At 42.7% G+C, this 21488-nt stretch overlaps 1 long non-coding RNA gene across 1 annotated transcript; it reads right to left on the bottom strand.

Moving 5' to 3' along the window:
• Positions 1-9742: 9742 nt before the first annotated feature.
• On the bottom strand, positions 9743-16854 carry LOC107979331. Its single transcript, XR_003486312.2, has 4 exons — positions 16824-16854; positions 16519-16582; positions 12509-12840; positions 9743-9958 (listed from the first exon to the last, which is right to left on the bottom strand). It is a non-coding gene; the product is annotated as an uncharacterized LOC107979331 (long non-coding RNA).
• Positions 16855-21488: the final 4634 nt, after the last annotated feature.

Here is a 21488-nt window from a genome sequence, read left to right as displayed (position 1 = left end):
TCTCTCACAACACACACACACACACACACACACACACACACACACACACACACACACATACACACACACACACACACACACATGACTAGATAGTCACAGGAACTTCTTTAACATTTAGGTAAGTCTACTTTTAAAAAATCTGTTTTGTGTTCAAGTTTTAGTAAATGGTACACAATAAAGGGTCCAAGACCATTGGCTCTAAATAAGGAATTAAGCTGAGTAAACAGAAATAGTCTTAGTATCTTTTTTATTTGTGGATGTCACCTTTATCTCAGTCTGAATCAGAGATGTTGGGGAGTTTCCAGCATATTGAACATAAGGTCAACGATAAAGAATCTGCCCCATGTTGTTATAAACAGAATATCCTTCTTTATCTGATCATTAAATTAAGAACAATGTGATGTATTGCCTGGACACAATACAACTCAGGAAATGGTTTGCTTGAGGCATGGATCCCTCCGATCTATGGGCAGAACCATTGGCCATTTCTCGTCTGGAAGAACTTTGTCCATTCACCACTTTGTTCCAATACAAATACTTTCTGTGAAAGAAAAAAAAAACAAAAACAAAAAAACAAACAAAAAAAAACAAAGGTGTATTTACCATCTTCCAAATCCTACAGCTGACAGCTCAAGGGTCAACAGAAGCCACACTGTGCTTTACTTGAGAAACCCCTTTCTTTAAAAGTTGAACTGGGGGCTGAAGAAAGGGCTCAGAGATAAAGAGCACTGGTTGCTCTTCCAAAAAACTTGGATTCAATCCCCCTCACCTTCATGGTGACTCACAACTCTAGTTGTGACTCCAGTTCCAGGGGATCCAACACCCTATTCTAACCTCCCTAGTCACCAGGCATGCACGTGGCACCTACTTGCAGGCAAAACACTCATACATTTAAAATACAATACATAATTCTCAGAGAAAACTCTTTAAGTTGAGATGAAATGTTTTTGAGAGAATAAAGTGATAGATATCTGCTTTGCCACAGCTCTCCCACTGTAACTGAAGAAAATTGAGGTCTTAACCCTTAAAATTGTCCTGGCCTCCCAAAGACTTGTCCCAAGAAGACAATATAAAAGATGCTGTATAGGGGTTTGAAGGCCTAAGAAATTGGAAACTGCAGTGACCCCCAACAGCCCGGAGTACAGAAACATTTTCAGTGACTTTCTTATTCAGATGAAGTCATGGGGAAGCCATTCTTTCCATGCTCCACATCCTTGCCCTCATTTCCACCGTGCCCTGTTCTCACCCCAAGGCTGCCCTGTGAAGGCTGTCTTCAGGTGATAGTAATCTGATATCCTTTTCTTTCCTTTCTTTAGTCCTCTCATATATATATATATATATATATATTATATATATATATATATCCCTCCCTCCCCCTCTTCCCAGTCGCTCCCCACCTCCTGTCTCCCCCAGATCCACTGCTTCCCCATCTCCTTTCAGAAAAGAGCAGGCCTCCCAATTATATTAACTGAACATGGCATAACAAGATGCAATAAGACAAGGCACTAACCCTCATATCAAGGCTAGATAAGGCAACCTGTTAGGACGAAAGGGGTTCCACGAGCAGGCAAAAAAGTCAGAGACACCCCCACACCCACTATTAGGAGTCCAACAAAAACCACAGCTAAACAACCACAGCATGTATGCAGAAGGCCTAGAGGAGACCTGTGCAGGCTCCATGATTGCCACTTCAGTGTCTGTGAGCCTCTATGAGCCCTGCTTAGTTGATTCTGTGGGCCTTGTTCTCCTGGTGTACTCCACCCCTCTGGCTCCTACAGTCCTTCTTCCTTTCTCTCTTTTGCGTCTTCAGGGTTCCCTAAGCTCTGCCTAGTGTTTGGATATAGGTCTCTGCATCTGCTCCCATCAGCTGCTGGAGGAAGCTGATGACAATTGGGCTATGTACCTATCTATGAGAACAGTGGAATATCATTAAGAAACATTGCATTTGCATTGTTTTTTTGTTTGTTTTGTTTGTTTGTTTGTTTGTTTGTTTTTGTCAGTTGTGTTTAGTTTTACCCTAGGTTTCTGAGCCATCCAGTTTCCAGTTCCTAGCCATCGAGGCAGTATCAGGCATGGGCTCCCTCTTGTGGCTTGGGCCTCAAGTTAGGCCAGTCATTGGTTGGCCACTTCCACAAGCTCTGAGCCGTCATTGTCCCAGTATATCTTGCAGACAGGACAGATTGTGGGTCTAAGGCTTTGTGACTGGGTCGGTGTCCCAGTTCCACCACTGGGAAGCTAGCCTGGTTACAGAAGATGGCTGGTTCAGGCTCCATATCCTCTATTACAAGGAATCCTGTCTAGAGTCACCTTCACAGGTTCCAGGAAGTTTCCACTGCACTAGGTTTCCACATCACTCCCTAAATGTCCACCTATTCCAGCCATCTCTGCCCATACCCACTCCCTCCAGCAGTCCCTTCCTGACCTGATCCCTCCTGTTCCCACTCCCACCTGCTGCCAGTCCACCCACAAAATCTATTTCCCCTGCCCAGGGAGATCCATGTGTCCCCCCTATAGTCCTCCTTGTTATTTAGCCTCTCTGGGTCTGTGGATTGTACCATGGTTGTCCTTTACATTACAGTTAATATGCACTTATAAGTGAGTACCTATTAGTTTGTCCTTGGGCCTGGGTTGCCTTGATCAGGATGATTTTTTTCTAATTCCATCCATTTGCCTGAAAATTTCATGATGTCATATTTTCCTAACAACTGAGTAATACTCCGTTGTGTAAATATACCACAGTTTCTTTATCCATTCTTCAGTTGAGGAACATCTAGGTTGTTTCCAGTTTCTGGCTATTAAGAATAAAGTCACTATGAACATAGTTGAGCAAGTGTCCTTGTGGTAGGATGGAGCATCCTTTGGGTATATGCCTGAGTGGTATAGCTGGGTCTTGAGGTAGATCGATTCCCAATTTTCTAAGAAACCAACATATTGATTGCCACAGTGACTATACAAGTTTGCACTCCCACTAGTAGTGGAGGAGTGTTCCCTTTGCTCCACATCCTCTTCAGCATGAGCTGTCACCTGTTTTATTGATGTTAGACATTCTGACAGGAGTAAGATGGAATCTCAAAGTCATTTTGATTTGCATCTCCCTAATGGCTATAGATGTTGAACAATGCTTTAAGTGTTTCCCAGCAATTTGAATTTCCTTTTATTAAGATTTCTCTGTTTAGATTTGTACCCCATTTTTAGCTGGATTGTTTGGTTTGTTGATGTCTAGTTCTTTTCTTAGGGCAGTTCATCTTGGCAATCTTTCTTTCTATTCCCAATTCTCCTGGTGGGAAGGGGCTCTTATCCTCACTATCACTCTGAAAGTTCAGATCCCTCCAATATTTTACCCTACTGTGTCTTCTCAGCTCTAGCCCCAGCGTTATATTTGCTTGAGAGCAAAAAAACCCACTCTGCAAGTAGACAGCTACATTCAGCTTGCCCAAGGACTCTGGTTTCCTAGTTGAGCCTTTGTTTCTGCTTTTCTATAAGCAGACAAGAGAAACAATGAGAATATACAGCTTAATCCCAAGAGTTATTTCTAAATAAATCAAATAAGAAAGCTGCAGGTCCTATAGAAAACTTAATAACTTTTATTGACATGAACTAAGATTTAAACAAATGAAAAGACTTTCACTGTGTTCTTGGGTGGGATGTCTAAATACCATTTTAAGTAGTTAATTTCCTATAATTCATATAAACACATATATACAGTCTTGATTAGGATTCTGACAGGGATGTTTAAAAACTTATAATCTTATAATTAGGTAAATATTCATATGGAAGAATAAATGTCCAAGAATAGCCAAAGAAATTATGAAAATGAAGAAACAATTGCTCAAAAAGAGCAGATTAGAAGTTTAATGTCTCTGTAATTTAGATGAGTGTGTAGTATGTGTCATTACTTCCTATATAGCTGTGGTCTTTGTGAGACATAAAATGTTCCATAATTTACAAAAAGTTAATATTGCATTTGAGCTAGAATCATGGAAAAGCTACAAATTAGAAACCCTAAATAAAAATGTCTTTAAATAAAAATCACTGTAGGACCAACCAAATGGTTCAGAAAGCAAAGGTGCTTGCCACACTTGTGTAAACCTGATAGCCTGAGTTCACAAAAGTTGTCATCTGAACACCACATGAATGTCTGGATACACAAACATGCAACACACACACACACACACACACACACACACACACTAATCATCATCATCATAATCATACTAAATAAGCTATCCAATTTTAAATACCACTGTATTTCTCCCACAAATATATTAAGTCTGAACATAGAGAGCTAAAGGCTTGCATGGTGACCTCCAGACCAGTAGGGCCCCAGGCTCTTCTCTTTCAGATCTATAATTTCAATTCATGGTGTCCCACGTCAAGACTAGGTCATAGCAATGCCTATTATTCCTAAGTCCAGGAAGCAAAAAAGAGAAAGAGGGGCATTCAGTGAAACCAGCTCATTGATTTCTGACACATCTACCATAGCATTCAATCACAGCTACACACAAGTGATGAAGGCTGAGACCAGCTTCATTTCAGGGTGTGTGTACTGCTGAAAGCTATGTGTTATTCTCCAGCACAGAGATGTTCTGTGGGATACTATAGTGCTATAGGAAAAAAGATCAAAGACTCATGGAAGATCTTCTGAAGATGTTAGGTCACATAGGAATCAACAAGGACACTGGATACTACTCTTTACTGTAGGGCTTCTCACAATGTTATATGCACCAAAGCCTGGAAGGGGGGAAGGAAACTTTCATGGTCCAATGTCCAGAGAAGGCATGTTAGTTTTGCTGAAAATAAAACCCAGAAAGTTAGGTTCTTATGGCTTTTAGCAGAGACATGATGAGGACTACAAACTGGAACACCACCACAGACTGGCTTTACTTACACTGAGGGAGTTTTTAACTTATGAATTGTTGGATACAAGTTTTTTCCAATCATATTTCAGATGCTCCTTTTTATCTTTTTGTTCTGTTTGTTTGTTTGTTTGTTTGTTTGTTTGTTTGTTTTTGACAAATTGAAAAACCTGGCTACAGTAGGTCACATTTACACAGGCATCTGTGGGCCAGGACAGTGTTGGCAACAGCTTCCCTAGGCTGTCTCCACCCTGCCCTCCCTCTATCCCTGCCCCCCCCCCCACGCACAACCATGCAGCCATGCAGATGCCTGATTAGCACCTGCAGGCTCAGGAGCCTCAGCAGCCAATGCATTGCTTACAAAGCTTTTTGTAACCTCAGCACACTTTGTGTATTCCAGAAGTTTCAAATTATCTGCTTGATACTACAGGCTAATTGTTTCTTACCCAAAATGCTTAAGTCCAGAAATGGTCCAGATTTTGGTGGGTTTTTTCCTTCAGATTTTGGAGTTTTATGAATGTATAATAGGATATCTTGGGGATGGGACCCAAGTTTAAACATGAAATTCATTTATACTCCCGATACCCCTATACACATAGCCTGAAGATGATCTCATACAAGATTTTTATCATGCCTGTGCTTTGACTGAGACTCATTATTTAAATCAAGTGTGAAAATTTCTCTTTATGGTATTAAATCAGAACTCAAAAAATGTTTTAGATTTTTAAGTGCTTAAATTTAAATTTCAGATTTTTTTTTTTTAAGACAACATGTACAGTGGGAAAAAAATGTGATAATGTGGTGTCCTGTAGAGTATGCTTTTGGCCTTACCGCACCAGAAAACCAAATCCTAAAATCAAATTCTGTTGGATTATTTGCATTTGACCTAGCACAGAGTAATGGTCTGAATGAGAATGATCCCGTGGATTCATGTATTTGAAGGCTTGGTTCCCAGTTGGTGGAGTAGTTAATGAGTAGGAGTTATGGCCCTGTTGGAGATGTGTCACTGCGAGTGGACTTTGAGGTTTCAAAATTCTACATCAGGCCCAGTCTCTCTCTCTCTCTCTCTCTCTCTCTCTCTCTCTCTCTCTCTCTCTCTCGTCCCTTTCTCTATCTCTGTGTGACTCTCTGTGTTTCTGTCTCTGTCTCTCTGTGTCTCTATGTATGTGTCTCTCTCTGTCTTTGTGACTGTCTGTCTGTCTGCCTGTCTTCTGCTTGTGAACCAGATGTAAACTCTGAGCCACTGCCCCAAGTCCATGCCTGCCTGCCTCCTGTCATGCTTCCCACCATCATGGCCATGGACTCACCCTCTGGAACTGTAAGCAAATTCCCAATTAAGTGATTTCTTCTATAAGTTGCTTTGTGTTTCTTCATAGCAACAGAACAATAACTAAGACAGAAACAGACAGGCCAGCGTCAGTTTGGAAAATTTTCCTGGATTTTTTCATAGCCAGCCAGAGGAGACTTAATATTTAGTTAAGAAGTCATCCAAAAATGTGTGCCTCCTTAGTCGCACAGTCCTTTACGATGGCAGTCATCACTACAGCAGCATTCTGAATTATGGGTGTGCTATCTATGGAGGTGCTCATAATTTTCCTGTCTTTTTTTCCCAGTACAATAAAGTATACAAGAGCCTGAAGGAGTTTGCTCAAAATGGAGAGAATTTCTGCAAGCAGATCACATCCGTCCTTCAGCAAAGGTACAAAATGCACATTTGCAACACGTAATTCTTCCTCTGTAGCTGCAGCTAGCGACATGTCTGAAGAGGTGATTAGAGGCTGCACCACTTTTCAGAACACAGTGTTAAATTTTGGTGCTTGAGAAACTGGGTTGAAGAATGAGCCTCCTCCGTGCACATTTATCAACCGGCATCATAAAGACCAAGAAACCACACAGTGGACTTCTGCTTAGGAAGACTCAGTCAAACTCCCAGGGGGTCTGATGTATATGACCATTATTGTGCTTTTCACACTGATCTCAATTATTAGTTTTTGTTTTGTTTTGTTTTGTTTTTGTTTTTTTTGTCTGCCACAAGGACAGGGGTGGTGTCTCACCCATTGTATGATGAGAACTTCTTAGAGCCAGGTCTTTGATTTTTTGGTCATTTTCTAAAGAATGAATGGATAGATTCATGGATGAGAGGCCATCATTTTTTAATATTAATATCTCCTCTGAATACTAAGTATGGCTGTGAATAAAGCTGTTCCCTGGGCTAAAGTAAGCACATTTAACTGAGGTGATAAAGGATGGGGGCGAGGTGACTGCTTCAAGTTATAGAACCTGAGAAAGGGGTTGACTTATAAGGGGGCACTCAGGCCTTTGCTCTACTACAGACATCTCTATATTAAATATTCTGTGATGGAGTGCTTGTGTAGTATGTATAAGACCATGGTTCAATCCCCAGCGCATGTGTGCACATGTGCGCCCCCCCCCACACTTTATGTGTGCCATACAAAAAAAGATATCCTGAGTTAAGAACACTCAACATTAGCAAATCAATTACCAAAAGAGAATACTAGCTTTGTCAGAACAATCAATGACTGGGAGAGCTCAAAAGAATTTTTATAAAGAAAACCTCAAGTTTGTCAAATGGAATAAAAAAGAAAATAAAAGTTTAAGTGAGTTATATTTCCATTTTAAAAGTCAAACTGCCTTGATTTTCCAAAAGAGAAGGGTGGGGGGGGGCGGGGAGGAGTGCAATCAAAGACAGTATTTCATCTATAAGAAAATATTTTATTAGCCTCAAGGGAAATTATTTTTAAATAAGGTCAGCAAACTATTCTGTAAATCCAACTCTTTGCTTAGGTAAACGTTTCTTCTCCCTGAAAAGCAGGAAGAGCTATACACTAAGACCCAGATGGTAGTCATCTGGTCTTGATTATTTGGTGTCCAAGAGTTCAAAATTAGTGCTAGATAGACAGATATGGAGACAGGAGGGCGAGAACAAAATGATGGCCATACTACAGTAGGCTCCATGGTGGATTCTCAGGGTCCCCGCAGCCACTACTTTACCACTCTTCCTGATTTTCCTTGTACAGATGTTCATCAGCTGCTTCATTTTCTCTACAGCCAGAGCTCTGGCTTCTTACCTGTGTTTCTTTTGAAGTCCCTTCCCAGGACTAGTGCCTGTCCTCTCTGTGTGTGAAATCGACCATCTCCACATTCTCAAGGGGCAAACATGGAACCCTTGGGCAGGAGACGCATCTCCCTTCATGGTTTTACTTCCTATGGACTAGATTTAGAATCTGGATATATATATAGGATGCTCTAGGTTAAAATTGCAAGTATATTTATGAGTTAAAACCTGTATAGCATAAACGCAAAGAATGGATATAATGCTTTAGTAAGATCCCGGCCTTGAATAATGCTGAACAAACATGTGGCAGACATTTCGTAAGCTAGCCTGGAACAACCAAATCATTTTCCTCAACCAAGATGCCACTGCTGGGGTTCTTTAATTGGCTCCTGATAGTTGTTCATTTGAAGAGACCCCTCCTACTTAAGATGCCCAGTTCCCTGGGCTTTCTCAACTATTGATTATACAGTTAACCTGAGGGGTATATATCCAGAGAACCATTTTCTAGTGGATATAGCACTTTATTAATACATGAATGTTTTCCTCCTGGTGTACTTTAGTTCACATTCTTATGAGTCAGTTAACAAAGATAGATGCTGCATCACAGCCCTGGATAGGGCCAAGTGATGTGATTCGGAGGCCACTACCTCTTCCTCCTATGCTTGAACTCACTCTACAAAACTGGTCCTCAAGGACCAGCGAATGCAGTGCACCTGGTACACTTTGACTGTCTTCATTCTGTGACTTCAGAAATCACTTCCCTAAGCATATAGAACCCAAAGGCTGGCTCTTATTTAATGCTGCTGCTTGCCTATTATCCTAGCACATGGGAGACTGAGGCAGGAGGATGACAAGTTCAAGGCCAGCCCTGGCTAAATAGTGAGGTTGTATCTCAAGGGGAGAAAACCTCAAAAACCTGGACTGGTTGGTAGCTCAGCTTGCTGCCAAACCTGACAACATGTGCTCTGTCCCAAGAACCTAGATGGTAGGAGTGAATTGATTTCTGAAAATTGTCCTCTAACCTGCACACACACTGTGGCACACTTGAGTACACACACACACACACACACACACACACACACACACACACACACACACACACAGTGAGGGATTGTGTAGCAAAAGACACGATTGTGAAAAGCAAAGAAAGGATATTTGTTCAATGTGGCCACTTTGAGGAGAGCAAATACAAATATGGGCATCCAGGGACCCACAAGACCACCTCCAGGGTGATGGACATTAAGTTGAGGCTGAAGTAGAGGGGCAAGAAGTATACATAACTCAGCAGTGCTGGTCACAGTGTGGCCATGCCCACACTGGCCCATCACTGCCTGAGCTCTAGTCAGTTCTGAAATGTCTGAACTAAAACTCTATTCAAGGAGACAAGCCCCCTTTCTGGTTGGTACCAGGGTCGAAGCTTCTTCCTTTTCCCAGCCTAAGACTTTGGGAGATTTTAATTTCTTGAGGTCCGTAATTTCAATAGTTTGATAACCAAAGAGAGGGATGCAAGTATCTCTCCTTAAGTGTCTTCCCTCAGCTACAAGGCCAGGGCTGTTTCCTCTTAAATATGTGGGCTTGTTTTATACAAATCAATGGTACGTTCCATTTGCATTAGATATAGGTGAGAAAGCCTCATAAGACAAGTACAACGACACTCAGAATGAGTATAGCAGACATACAAATCGAGGGTGAGGACACGGGAAATGATGAAGGCAAACCCTGCAGCCAGCATAATGGCAGAAATCATGGCACTTGGAAAATATTTGCAGATTGGATGAATAAGTATGTAAAAGATCATTGAAGACTTTTTATTGCCATAGCTACATTACCAGAATAAGGATCACAGTGTCCCTGGAAGTTTACATTCTAGATACCATGGAGTCCGCTTAGATGAGGTTCCACTCAGCAGAGTTACGCATTCAGGCTTGCATAGAAGTGGACTCACAGTGGAGCTGCAACCCCAGATACTGTCACCTTCTCTAGTTCAGTTATTTCTTGCTTTCTTCTGATTGGAGGTGATAGAAACCTGCATGCATTATGACATGATGTTTTACCTGAATATTCTGCAATTCACAGTCGTCATGCTCAGCTTCCTCTGCCCAATGAGTTATTGCTGTTTCCCATTTTTACAGTCTCAAACTCCAGTTCAGCCAGAGACACACAGCAGCTCCTATTATGCTTAAAGTCAAAGTTCCCAGGTTCACTGTAGCACAACTACAAACCGTATTTAAAATTACAGAGGCATTTTTCCAGATACTGTGTGTGAGAGTTTGGCTCCCCACATCACTGCAGCTAATGTTTAAACCAGCTGTGATGGGAAATCAATTGTTCCGTTGCAAGGAAGCTTGGGAACAGGTTTCCAGATGGAAGAGTCATCACCAAAGACATTAAAAATAAAAAAGGGGAGTAGAAGGCCACAAGTGACTCATCATTGCAGATGTTATCAACAAAAAAGCTAGAAACATGGAATGAAATATTTGGCTGTACTCATTTTCTTCCAGCCTCAGCTCCTTTGCATATTGAGGACTTCCAGACACTGACTACCACCAAAGTCTGTTTTTTATTATATCAGTGTTCTAGCTGCATATGCACCTTTATTCCCAAAGAGGGCATCAGACTCCACTATGAATGGTTATGAGCCACCATGTGGTGCTGAGAATTGAACTCAGGACCTCTGGAAGAGCAGTCAGTGCTCTTAAGTGCTGAGCCATCTCTCCAGCCCACCATATAAGTCTTAACTGAGCTTCCAACATATATGTGACAGACTATTGGAAATATAGATAGATAGATATAGATAGATAGATAGATAGATAGATAGATAGATATGTGTGTATGTGTGTATGTGTGTATGTGTATATGTATGTATGTATGTATGTATTTATGTATGTATGTATATTCATACATGTTCCTTAGAACCACAGCATTAGAATGTCCAAAAAGCTTTCATCTAAAGCAGATTCTCCTCTTAGACTGATGTACTAACAAGAACCTCGGGTGTGCCTAGATTTCACCACGATGTCTGATACCATACCCAACCAAGGCCTGTAGCAAGGAGAGATTGCCTGTACTAAATATTTCTTCTATCCTCACCCATGGCTGAGATGTCCTTTCTCTCCTCTACACTCCCTTTCTAGCCAGAGGATTTTTTTTAGCTTCCATGGTCTCCTTTATTGTTTTGGGAGAAGTCTCTTGATCTGTCTTCATCTTGGGTGACTGTCCTGCAACTGTGTAATCCCCCTGTTTCATAACAGCACCTGATTGGGAGTAGCGTAGATGGAGATAGAAATTCAATCCACTCTCATCCTTTTTATTAAGATGTTCAAAGCTGCATCCTCCCAGAGGAACTTGTGTTTCAAATCCAAGGAGAGGTCTCTCAACTTGCTGGCTGAGGCCCTGTCCTTATCTCTAATGAATCTATCTGTTATCCTGGGAACTTGGAACAGGAAGTCCGAGATGCGGGGGGGGGGGGCGGGAGGAGGGGGATGGAGGGGAAATATATTTACTGAGCCATAACTAACAATAATTTAAAATGTAGACAGAAACATACCAGGCAAATTCTGTGTGTGGGTCGCAGGAAAATGGGAACCTTTTGTAACATCTGAGAGCCCTGTCTCCTGGGTCATATGTGTAAGATTGTATTTGATTAGATAGGAGATAGGCAGTAATTTTGTTGTTTGTTTGTTTGTTTCTTTCAAGACAGGGTTTCTCTATGTGGCCTTGGCTGTCCAGGAACTCACTCTGTAGACCAGGATGGCTTTGAACTCACAGAGATCTGCCTGCCTCTGCCTCCCAAGTGCTGGGTTTAAAGGCATGCACCACCACTGCCTGGCCAAGGTAGCAAATTTTATATCCTCATTTGTCCTACCAGAGACTGGTCATTTACAGTGAGGTACCAAGGGTTAAGAATTAGGCACTCAGTCTTTATCCCTAGAGCACAAATGGACTTGGGGAGCCCCATTCCCTATGGAGGGATACTATTGCACCCCAGATACAGGAAGGAGGGTCTAGACCCTCCTCAAAACAACATGACAGACTTTGAAGGTCCTTGGTAGAGGGCTTCACTATCCCTGAGGAGGAGTCGCGGTTGGGTGGGGAGCATGGGAGGATGGCGGGGAGGGGGGGGAATGGATATGTAAATATGAGGAATTCATAATAATAATAAGAAGAATTAGGCTCTAATTAAACATAACATCACAAGTTACTGTGTCAGGCTCTATGCATTAGGAGTCTTATTGACTAGTCTTGTCCTAGGTTACTGTCCTAAAACCCTGTAGTTTGCACCGTGCACAAGGGCAGCAGGGAGATCTAGTGTTGGAAAGGGATGGACTTCTTTTGTATTTTGGGGCCTTTTTATCTCCCATGTATTTTCTATTATGACCTTGATCCTGTTTAAGACCCTTCAGAGACTCCTTTAGGATGAAATTCAGACTCCATAGTATTTTATAAAGAACTTGAGATTTAGACTTTCCCTCCTGCCTTCTCTCTCCCCAGCCTATGATCTTTGCCCTCCCCTTCTTACTGAGTCACTAACACCTCCCCCACATTATCCCCACCACCCAATGGGCCACTATGTTACCACAAGCTGTCGGGTTGCCTGGTGGGCACATCCTCGCCTTCTGTAGCTGGCTCTGGTAAATCTATTCTTCACCACTCAGTGCTTCATTATGGAAGGCCGTCTTTAACTCAAATCTGTAGTCTGAAGTCTCCTCTCAGTCTGTATGTAGAGTCAGTGCACACCTCAGCTGCAGCTCTTCCTGCCTTGCTTTGTTTCTTTCTTCACTTGCTGTGGACATTCTCCTTGAATCAAAGTCTTTGTATTCAATGTGCCTCGCGCATGGTTCAGAGTAGGAGGTGTCGGTAGAGGCTCTCTGAGTGGATGGATGTAGCCAGGTCTGAGTTGGTTTGTTCCTTTGGGCAGTTACAATTAAGAAGGTCATGTTGGACAAATTCTGATTCTGATTCTGACAAAATCAACATATGGATGTACCTTTGACATTTGCTAACATGTCCTCTTTATATTATGCTTGAGCAAAAGCTAAAAAAGTAAAAGCACAGAGGAGACCATTTATCTAGCATAATCTATATACCAGGCACTTCATTAGATGTCTCTAATCTTGATCTCTGTGACACTCAAAAGTGGCATGTAAACATCTTTACTGGTCCTTAAGTAATTGGTAGTGACATGCAAAAGGCGGTTGTTTGATTTTAATCCAGTGCAAAGGCATCCTCAAAATAGGCAGACAAATTTGGGGCTCTGCTAGGCAAGTCCCAACATACTCAGATGACATTGAGTCATTTTGATAAGAAGGGACGTTTGTGCCATGAAGCCCAGTGGCTTTTAAACCTTGTGACTCACAGAGTCCGTATCCCTCAGTAGCTACTCTGGGGTCGAGGAAGACAATGAGGTAGGCAGGCTCTGCTGTGCTCTCACTGCTCTCGGTTACTAAGAATAGTTCCACTAACGTGGGTATGATATGATTTCACTTGGAATAAAGTTTTCCTTTCTACCTAAAAGCCTCTGGAGATTTTCCGTCTTGTCTACTTGGCTTGGCTTTTCCCACCACAGTCCTTCACGTTCCTGTACACAGTGGACACACTGAACTTGCCAATACACTGACTCGGGATCAGAGACTTCCAGCTGCTCAGCTTGAGGTCTCCTGCATTCAGGAAGCTCTCCCAGCGGCATAGTTCCTTTTTACAAGCTGTTGCCAGGAAGCAGAATTAGGACAGTGGATAATAGTCAAATAGCTAGTCAGAGCACCAAGGCACTGGAGTGACAGAGCTTTGACTTGATTCTAATTGCCAATTACTACCTTAATAGTTGCTAATTTTTACTCCTAGGTAGTGCGGAGGGCCTGAACCCAGGGTCTTATACAGGATGGCAAGTATTCTCCCCAGCCCTACCTGTTAACTTTTAGGTTGGCACATAATAATTACACACATTTACAGGCACAACATAATAATTTGACATCATGTCTACAGTATGTATATGGATAAGTAAGGGTAATTAGCATCTGCCTGACATGGCATATGCTTACTGGTTCCTTGGGGGGAAATCTTTTGAAACCCTCCCTTCTACCCACTTTGAAGTGTACACAGTTGTCTACAGTTACTCTCGCATGCAACAAAATATCAGTAGCTAGTCTTCCAGCCTCTCACAACTGTGTGCTCACTGACTGCTCTCTCCATTCTCCCACTTTGCCTCCATGACTGTCTTTGGTGACCTTTAGGAAGTGGGTAGAGTTTATTTGAACTTGAGTCTTGCTCTCTCTGTATATAGCCCAGACTGGGTTGTAACTCACTGTGTAGATTAGGCTGGCCTTGAACTCTTGGTTCTCTTTCCCAGCCTCTACAGTGCTGGGATTATGGGCATGCACCATGGCATACAACTGATGTATAAGATGAGCTGTAGCTACCTTCCTCTAAGAAAAATGTTAAGGATTGGATGGAAAACACCAATATACCCAGCCCCAACTGAAAGTTGGTTCTGGCTCAAAGTTCAAAGTGGAAGACAGTGTGGGTCCAGTCTATTGAGATCACTAAAATCCTTAATTCACACAGAGGAGGGCACAGTTACCTGCTCCCTTCAGCATGAGAAGACCCTAATTCTTCATAGACACTATGAAGAAATGAGAGTTTCAAACAACTCTTTTGTGTAAGTTTATTAGAGAAGAGCCTCTGAAATGAGCATAGCCACTTATTCTTACAGCTTCACTTGTGCTGCATCACAAATACTAAATTTGAAACCACAAGTTTTACATGCCTTCTCTGTGCCAAAGGAGTGGTTTATTTTAAGATCTAGGTCAAACACTGGTTTTTGGCTTATTGGTTGGTTCTCATTACTAGTAATAAAAATATATTGACCTGCCTTGAGTGCCGAGAGCAAACTAAAATGTAAATGGCTTGAAAGTCAAAGTGTCAGCTGGGCAGTGGTGGTGCAGGCCTGTAATCCCAGCATTCAGGAGGCAGAGGTAGGTGGATTTCTGTGAGTTCCAGGCCAGCCTTGTAGAAGGAAGTTTCTATCCCACCTGGTCCCACAGCCGTTCAGTCTCAAATAAACACACAGAGACATATTAATTATAAACTGCTGGGCCAGTGTCTCAGGCTTCTTACTGGATAGCTCTCTCTTAATTATTAACCCATTTCTATGAATCTGTGTATCTTCACAAGGTCTTGGCTTACCGGTGATGCTCCACCTGCTTGCTCCCTTGGCAGCTACATGGTGTCTCCTCTGATGACTCACTCTTTGCATTCCCCCCTTCCAGAATTCTCCTAGTCTGGTAGCCCTGCCTATACTTCCCACCTGGCTACATCCTACCTGTCCATTACCCAAAATAACTTTATTCACAGCATACAGAAAGGACATCCCCCATCACAGTCTGGTCTACAAAGTGAGTTCCAGCCATCACAGTCTGGTCTATAAAATGAGTTCCAGGACAGCCAAAGCTGTTACATAGAAGAAAGAAAGAAAGAAAGAAAGAAAGAAAGAAAGAAAGAAAGAAAGAAAGAAAGAAAGTCAAAGCGTCGTTTCCCTGGCTCAGAATCTTTAAAACTCGCTGGGATATTTTGAGCTAAAGTTACCCACCAGAAGGTATATACAAGCACATAATTAATTTCACACATGAAAAGACCATTGTTTGGGCAAGACCTCTTCACTCATGTTAGAAATCATGTCAGTTGAGTGGAAGGAAACAATGGGAGAGGGTGAGGATATTAAGCCCAATGGGCTTCCTGATTGTTTTAAAAAGGGAAAGAAAATTCCATGATTTGATTTGAGATTAGCTCTGCCCCTCTGCATTCCTGTTGCACATGTGTTGCTTTTTGACTAGGGAACAGGATAAAGCAGCTCCCTTCAAGAGAGTAGATGGTGATGCCCTATGGGCGTGGTGAACATCTTTAATCCCAGCACTAAGAAGGCAGAGGCAAGCAGATATCTGTGAGTTCAAGGCCAGTCTAATCTACAGAGTGAGTTCCAGGACAGCCAAAGATACACAGAGAAACCATGTCTTGGTGGAAGAGGGGTGAAGGGGCAGAGAGATATGTAGACAGAGAGAGGAAAGAGAAAAAACCAGCCTTGTGCTGCCCCAAGAAAATGCCAAGGTCCAGTCTATTCAGTAGGTAGCCTGAAAGGAATGAAAGATATACTTTTAGGATGCCTGTATACATGCACAGCACACACACACACACACACACACACACACACACACACACACACACACATATACACACATACCACACTCACATATACATACACAGCACACACATAAACATACACATACATACAACCCCACACACACCACTTATACCACACACCACACACACCTACCACACCACACCACACCACACACACACACACACACACACACACTACAGAAAACCACATGGTTGTCTTTGCTTCCATTTACAACCTCACAATCACTCAGACTCACAAAAGTGACAGATGTCACTTTATTTGCCTCTTAGAACATGGCTTCTTAAAGGAGTGAAGAATTTAGTCATTGGATAGGAAATTGATCATTGGCTTGGAATTTAGTCATGGACTACATGGGACAACATCCCACACCAACTCCTCCTTCCCCTGCTCACTGTATGTCATTTCAGTTCCTTCTGATGAACAGTCATTCCTCTGTCGGGGTGTCACAGGTGGGCACTAGAAATTAGAAGACAAAAGTGGATGGTTACAGCCTGCTCTGTTTGACTGATTCTAAAGTTCACTGGGATCATCAATAATTTGCAGGTAGAGAGATAAAGAACACAATTTGGCTGGTCAGAGACACTGGGTCCACTCAGCCTGACCTCAATGATCTAAGCTGATGGGATTTGAGATCCCCCTCCTTTGCCTTTTAGCCAGATCCCCAATGTCTCCATTCCCCACTCACCACCTGACTTACAATCCATGTGCCTTGGGAAAGGTCCAGGGTGGCAGCAGGGGGGGGGGGCAATGTCAGAGAATCTTAACATCTGGGCTGGGCCAGCCGGAAGTGGCATTCCTAGCCGCCACACCATGGGAGCTGCAGTGAGTCACAACACCATAATTAACATTGAAGTGAGCAGTACTACAAGTTTTAAAATGTGCTTTTGTCTGACTTCCCTTGCAATATCTACAGCCATTCCCCATATCTTGAGGAGGGAATGCAGTGTGGTCAAGCAGCAGGTACTCTGGCTAGATCGCCCACGTTTGGAAACTAGCTGTATCTCTTCCTTCTCGGTAGAACAAGCAACTAAACTCTGGTCCTGGTGTTCCCTCCTGGAAATAAATAGACAAATGATGTCCACCTCACAAAGGTCATTGTAGGTTCAGCACAAATGAAAATGAGCTAGAGAGATGACTCAGCAGGTAAAGGGCTTGCTGCCAAGTCTAACAACCTGGGTTTAATTCTCAGACCCACATGGTGAAATAACAACCATCTCTGTCAGGTTGCCCTCCGACCGCCAAACCTGTGCTGTGGTGCTCCCTCCCAGGCTAAATAAAGGGGGAAAAAAACTTTACATGTAAAGAGCTAAGAGCTAAAATACTTACAATAGTGTCTTGCATGGTGGAAAAGCCAAAAAAGATTGGGTGTTGCCACTTTGTGTACAGACAGAGCACAGGCCAAGTATCTGCAGAGTCACAAAGTAGTCACACTTTATTGGACACAGGGCATTGTTTGGATACATAATCTTCATGTGTGGGTGATGGGTATTTTAATCTGGAAACTCATAAATCTGCCCTAGCACTGATACCAACACAATAAATCCTGACTTGGCAACTGAAACTCCTCAGGTGGGTCCCTACCTTCTTAAGAGAACACCAGTGAAAGTTAAACCACGTCTATACAGGCCTATAATCCCAGCATCCAGAAGGTGGAGGCAGGAGAATTAGGAATTCAAGGTCACCCTGAGCTATGCAAGTCAAGTTCAAGGTCAACCTGAGATCTTGGAGAGGAGGCAGGGAAAGAAGAGAGGGAGTGGATATGGGTGGGTGTTCAGGAACAGAGATGGCCAGACTCGGAACTGCCAATCATCTGAAAGCAAACAAAGAGCCTCCTCCCAAAGCCACAGCCCCACCTTCTTTTCCCTATGAATCTAATGAAGTTACCAAGGTTCAGGAAAGCAGTGATCCCTTATGGTAGTTGTCTCTCTTCACTCCACCTCTGAGTCCCTTTGTAGTGCCCACCCGTGAGAACATTCTGGAAGTGAAATTGAATTGTGAGGGAGAGGCTGTTCCTGTCAGCATCCCCCTCTTGACCTAGAAGCCCTGATGGAGAGACAGTGACACAAAGGACTGCACTCTTTTCCCTGGGCTGTCTCCCTATGAATGTCCATCATCATCACCATCATCACCATCATCATCATCATCATCATCATCATCATCACCATCATCATCATCATCAAATAATAGTTACTATTTGTTTTGTGCCCAGCACTGTGAGTCAAGAACTATGCATTCATCGTATTTAATGCTCTATCGAGATGGCTAGGTAGATAAAAGCACTCACCACTGAGCTTGACTACCTGAGGACCTGAGTTTGATTCCCAGGCTCTACACAGTGGAAGGAGAGAACTGACTCCTTCAAGTGGTCCTCTGGCCTCTGAGTATGTACTGTGGTGGATTCACACTCACATACAAATAAAATTATTTTTTTAAGAAACTGAAAGTGGATAGAAGTAATTTTTCAAAAAGAACAGGGTGTGTGTGTGAGAGAGAGAGGTGAATAGGAACATAACTCATTGTAGCTACAGATGGACCTATAACTAGGAAGTGGTAAACTAATTTTAAGAAGAGAGTAATTTTATCCTTTAATCCCAGCACTCGGGAGGCAGAGGCAGGTGGATCCCTGAGTTCAAGACCAACCTGATCTACAAAGTGAGTTCCAGGACAGCCAGAGCTGTTACACGGAGAAACCCTGAGAGAGAGAGAGAGAGAGAGAGAGAGAGAGAGAGAGAGAGAGAGAGAGAGAGAGAGAGAGAACCAATGAGGCTGGCCATCTGTCTAAAGCCAGCTACTTGGAAGGTCAAGGCAGCAGACTACCTGAAGCTAGCACGTGGCTAGTTCAATCACACCTTTTAATTTCCAGCTTCTATGTAGATTTGGAGCTGATGGGATCAGTGACAGATATGCTCTTTACTAGCTGTGTCACTTGTCTAGGATTATCCAGACTAAGTGGCACAGCCTGGTGGCTTGAACAACAAGACTTCCTGTGTAATAGTTCTGGAGACCAGAGGTCTGATGAGGTTAAGGCATCACCCTGTTGGTTCCTGCTGTTGGACTGACTTGGGGATGCTGTCCCATGTCCCCTCCTCGGTTCCTGTGATTTGCTGATAATGCCTTGGCTTACAGATCTTCCTCTGATCCCTGCTTTCATAGGGTCTTTCCAATGCACATGCCTATCCCTGAGTCCAGTGCCCCCCCATTTATAAGGACACATCAGATTGTGTTTGGGCCTCATCTGAACTTGATCATCATCTTCACAGAACCCAGCTCCAGATACATCCACATATCCTGTGTGTGATGGTTAATAGTGACTGCCAACTGGGCAGGGCCTAAAATCACATAGGAGAAGTACCCCTGGGCATGTCTCTGATGGCAATTTCAGAAGGGGTTAACTGAGGTGAGGAGACCAAGGCCTGCTACACAATCTCATTGGCTAGGGATCTGGACCAAGTAAATGGGAGAACCTGAGCTAAGGTCCGGTGGTTGCTCTGTCTGCTTTGTGACTGCAGACAAAATGTGATCAGCTGCAGTGTGTCCCTACCACAGTGGACTGTATACTCCAACCGTGGGCTGAAATGAAGCCATCTCTGCTCACACTGCATCACATCACACAGTGAAAAAAGTAACTAGTACACCAGGATTGAACACTACAACCTCTTTGAAGGAGGCACAATCCAACCCATAGCATTGGTGGAAAGAAAATTAAGTAGAATACTTTCTCTTTGGGGAATACTCTTTGATATTCTTAAGGGTTTGCCAAAAAACAAAAGAATCCTTCTGTTTATAGATACATCTTTCTCATGAAGACACTGCATTTTCATTCTGACCTTTTATGTGTCAGAGTGTATATGTCTGTATGTCTGTGTGTCTGCGTCTCTGTTTCTTTGTGTCTGAGTATATGTGTGTGAGTATATGTGTATATCTATTATCTATCTATCTATTTACCATCATTATCTAACATCTATCTACCTATCTATCTACATATCTATACATATATCTATCATCTATGTATCTATCTATCATACATCATCTATCTATCTATCTATCTATCTATCTATCTCTACCTCCCCTACCCTCATCTCCTGTGTGTCTTTGTCTATGTGTGCTCTTGCTAATTCTGACCATTGCATCCTACTTATTAACAAGACCTTTGCTCACAGGGCCAACCTGGAGATTAACTATTCCAAAGGACTTCAGAAACTGGCAGTCAAGCTAAGCAAAGCACTACAGAGCACAAATAAAAAGTAAGTACCATGACAAAGGTAAGGAAAAAATCCTTTTTTAAAAAAATTTAAGAGTGAAAAGTTCTCACGCACAGTTTTTTCCCACACACATGGCAGGTACAATCCCACCAAGCATGGCTTGCAGGTCTTCGGGACTTATTCTGGGACAGGCATTGTCTCAAATGCTTAGTGGATTATAACAACCCTTGAAAGTCCTTGTTTGTTTTTTGTTTTTCCAGACAGGGTTTCTCTTCTCTGTGTAGCTTTGGAGCCTGCCCTGGCACTTGCTCTGTAGACCAGGCTGACCTCAAACTCACAGAAATCCACCTGCCTCTGCCTCCTGAGTGTTTGGGATTAAAGGCGTTGCCACCACCACCTGGCTGGTAATGCTTTTTCATCTAGAAAGTAGTGTCAAACCAGAAGGTCTTAGAGGCAGTAAGTGTGAATTCCCCATTATCTCTAGTCTGTGACTTTTGACAAGGATCTTGGTCTCCCTGTGCCTAGCCACTGCTTCCTGTACAGGGTGCAGATGTGCTCATCTGTATATTTGAGTGTATATATGGCTTGTGTTGTCATGAAGCCTGAATGGCAAATGAAGTAAACTGTATATGAAGGGCTTAGCATGGGAGGCACAAACACTCAGTATTTTGCCACAATAAGAACTGTCCATTAATGATAACTTGCTATGACGCTTCTGTACTAATGCATGCAGATATGATCCTGAACTTGAAGTGTTCTTGCTGAGACACCTCCTGGTGAAGATAAGAGAGGGGGAAAAAAGTTTCCCACTTCTGCTTGGGCACCATTGTGATGATAGCAAATTGCTTGGAAACTGCTCTGGTTTTTGCTCCACTTTTATTTTTAGGGCAATATCTTGGTAGACTACAAAGAAGTCAGTGCAATGGTGTGGTGGGGTTAGACTTCCACTTGGACTTCCCAGTTTAAACTCTAGTTGTACCACTTACCAGGTGAGTGGTCTTGGACAATTCATTTTTTGTCTAAATGTCTCCTTAAGACGGAAATGAAACTGAATGCAGTGATGCTGATGTAAGTCTGCTAAGGCAGGAGGATTGCCATGAGTTTGAAGCCACCTTAGGCTACATAGGGAATCACACCAGTATGGCTACAGTGTGAGACCC

This window comes from Cricetulus griseus, chromosome 6 (assembly GCF_003668045.3).
Source record: "Cricetulus griseus strain 17A/GY chromosome 6, alternate assembly CriGri-PICRH-1.0, whole genome shotgun sequence".
Classification (NCBI taxonomy): Eukaryota; Metazoa; Chordata; class Mammalia; order Rodentia; family Cricetidae; genus Cricetulus; species Cricetulus griseus.
The sequence above is the reverse complement of the archived record's forward strand: the minus strand, read 5'-3'. Positions and strand labels throughout refer to the sequence as shown.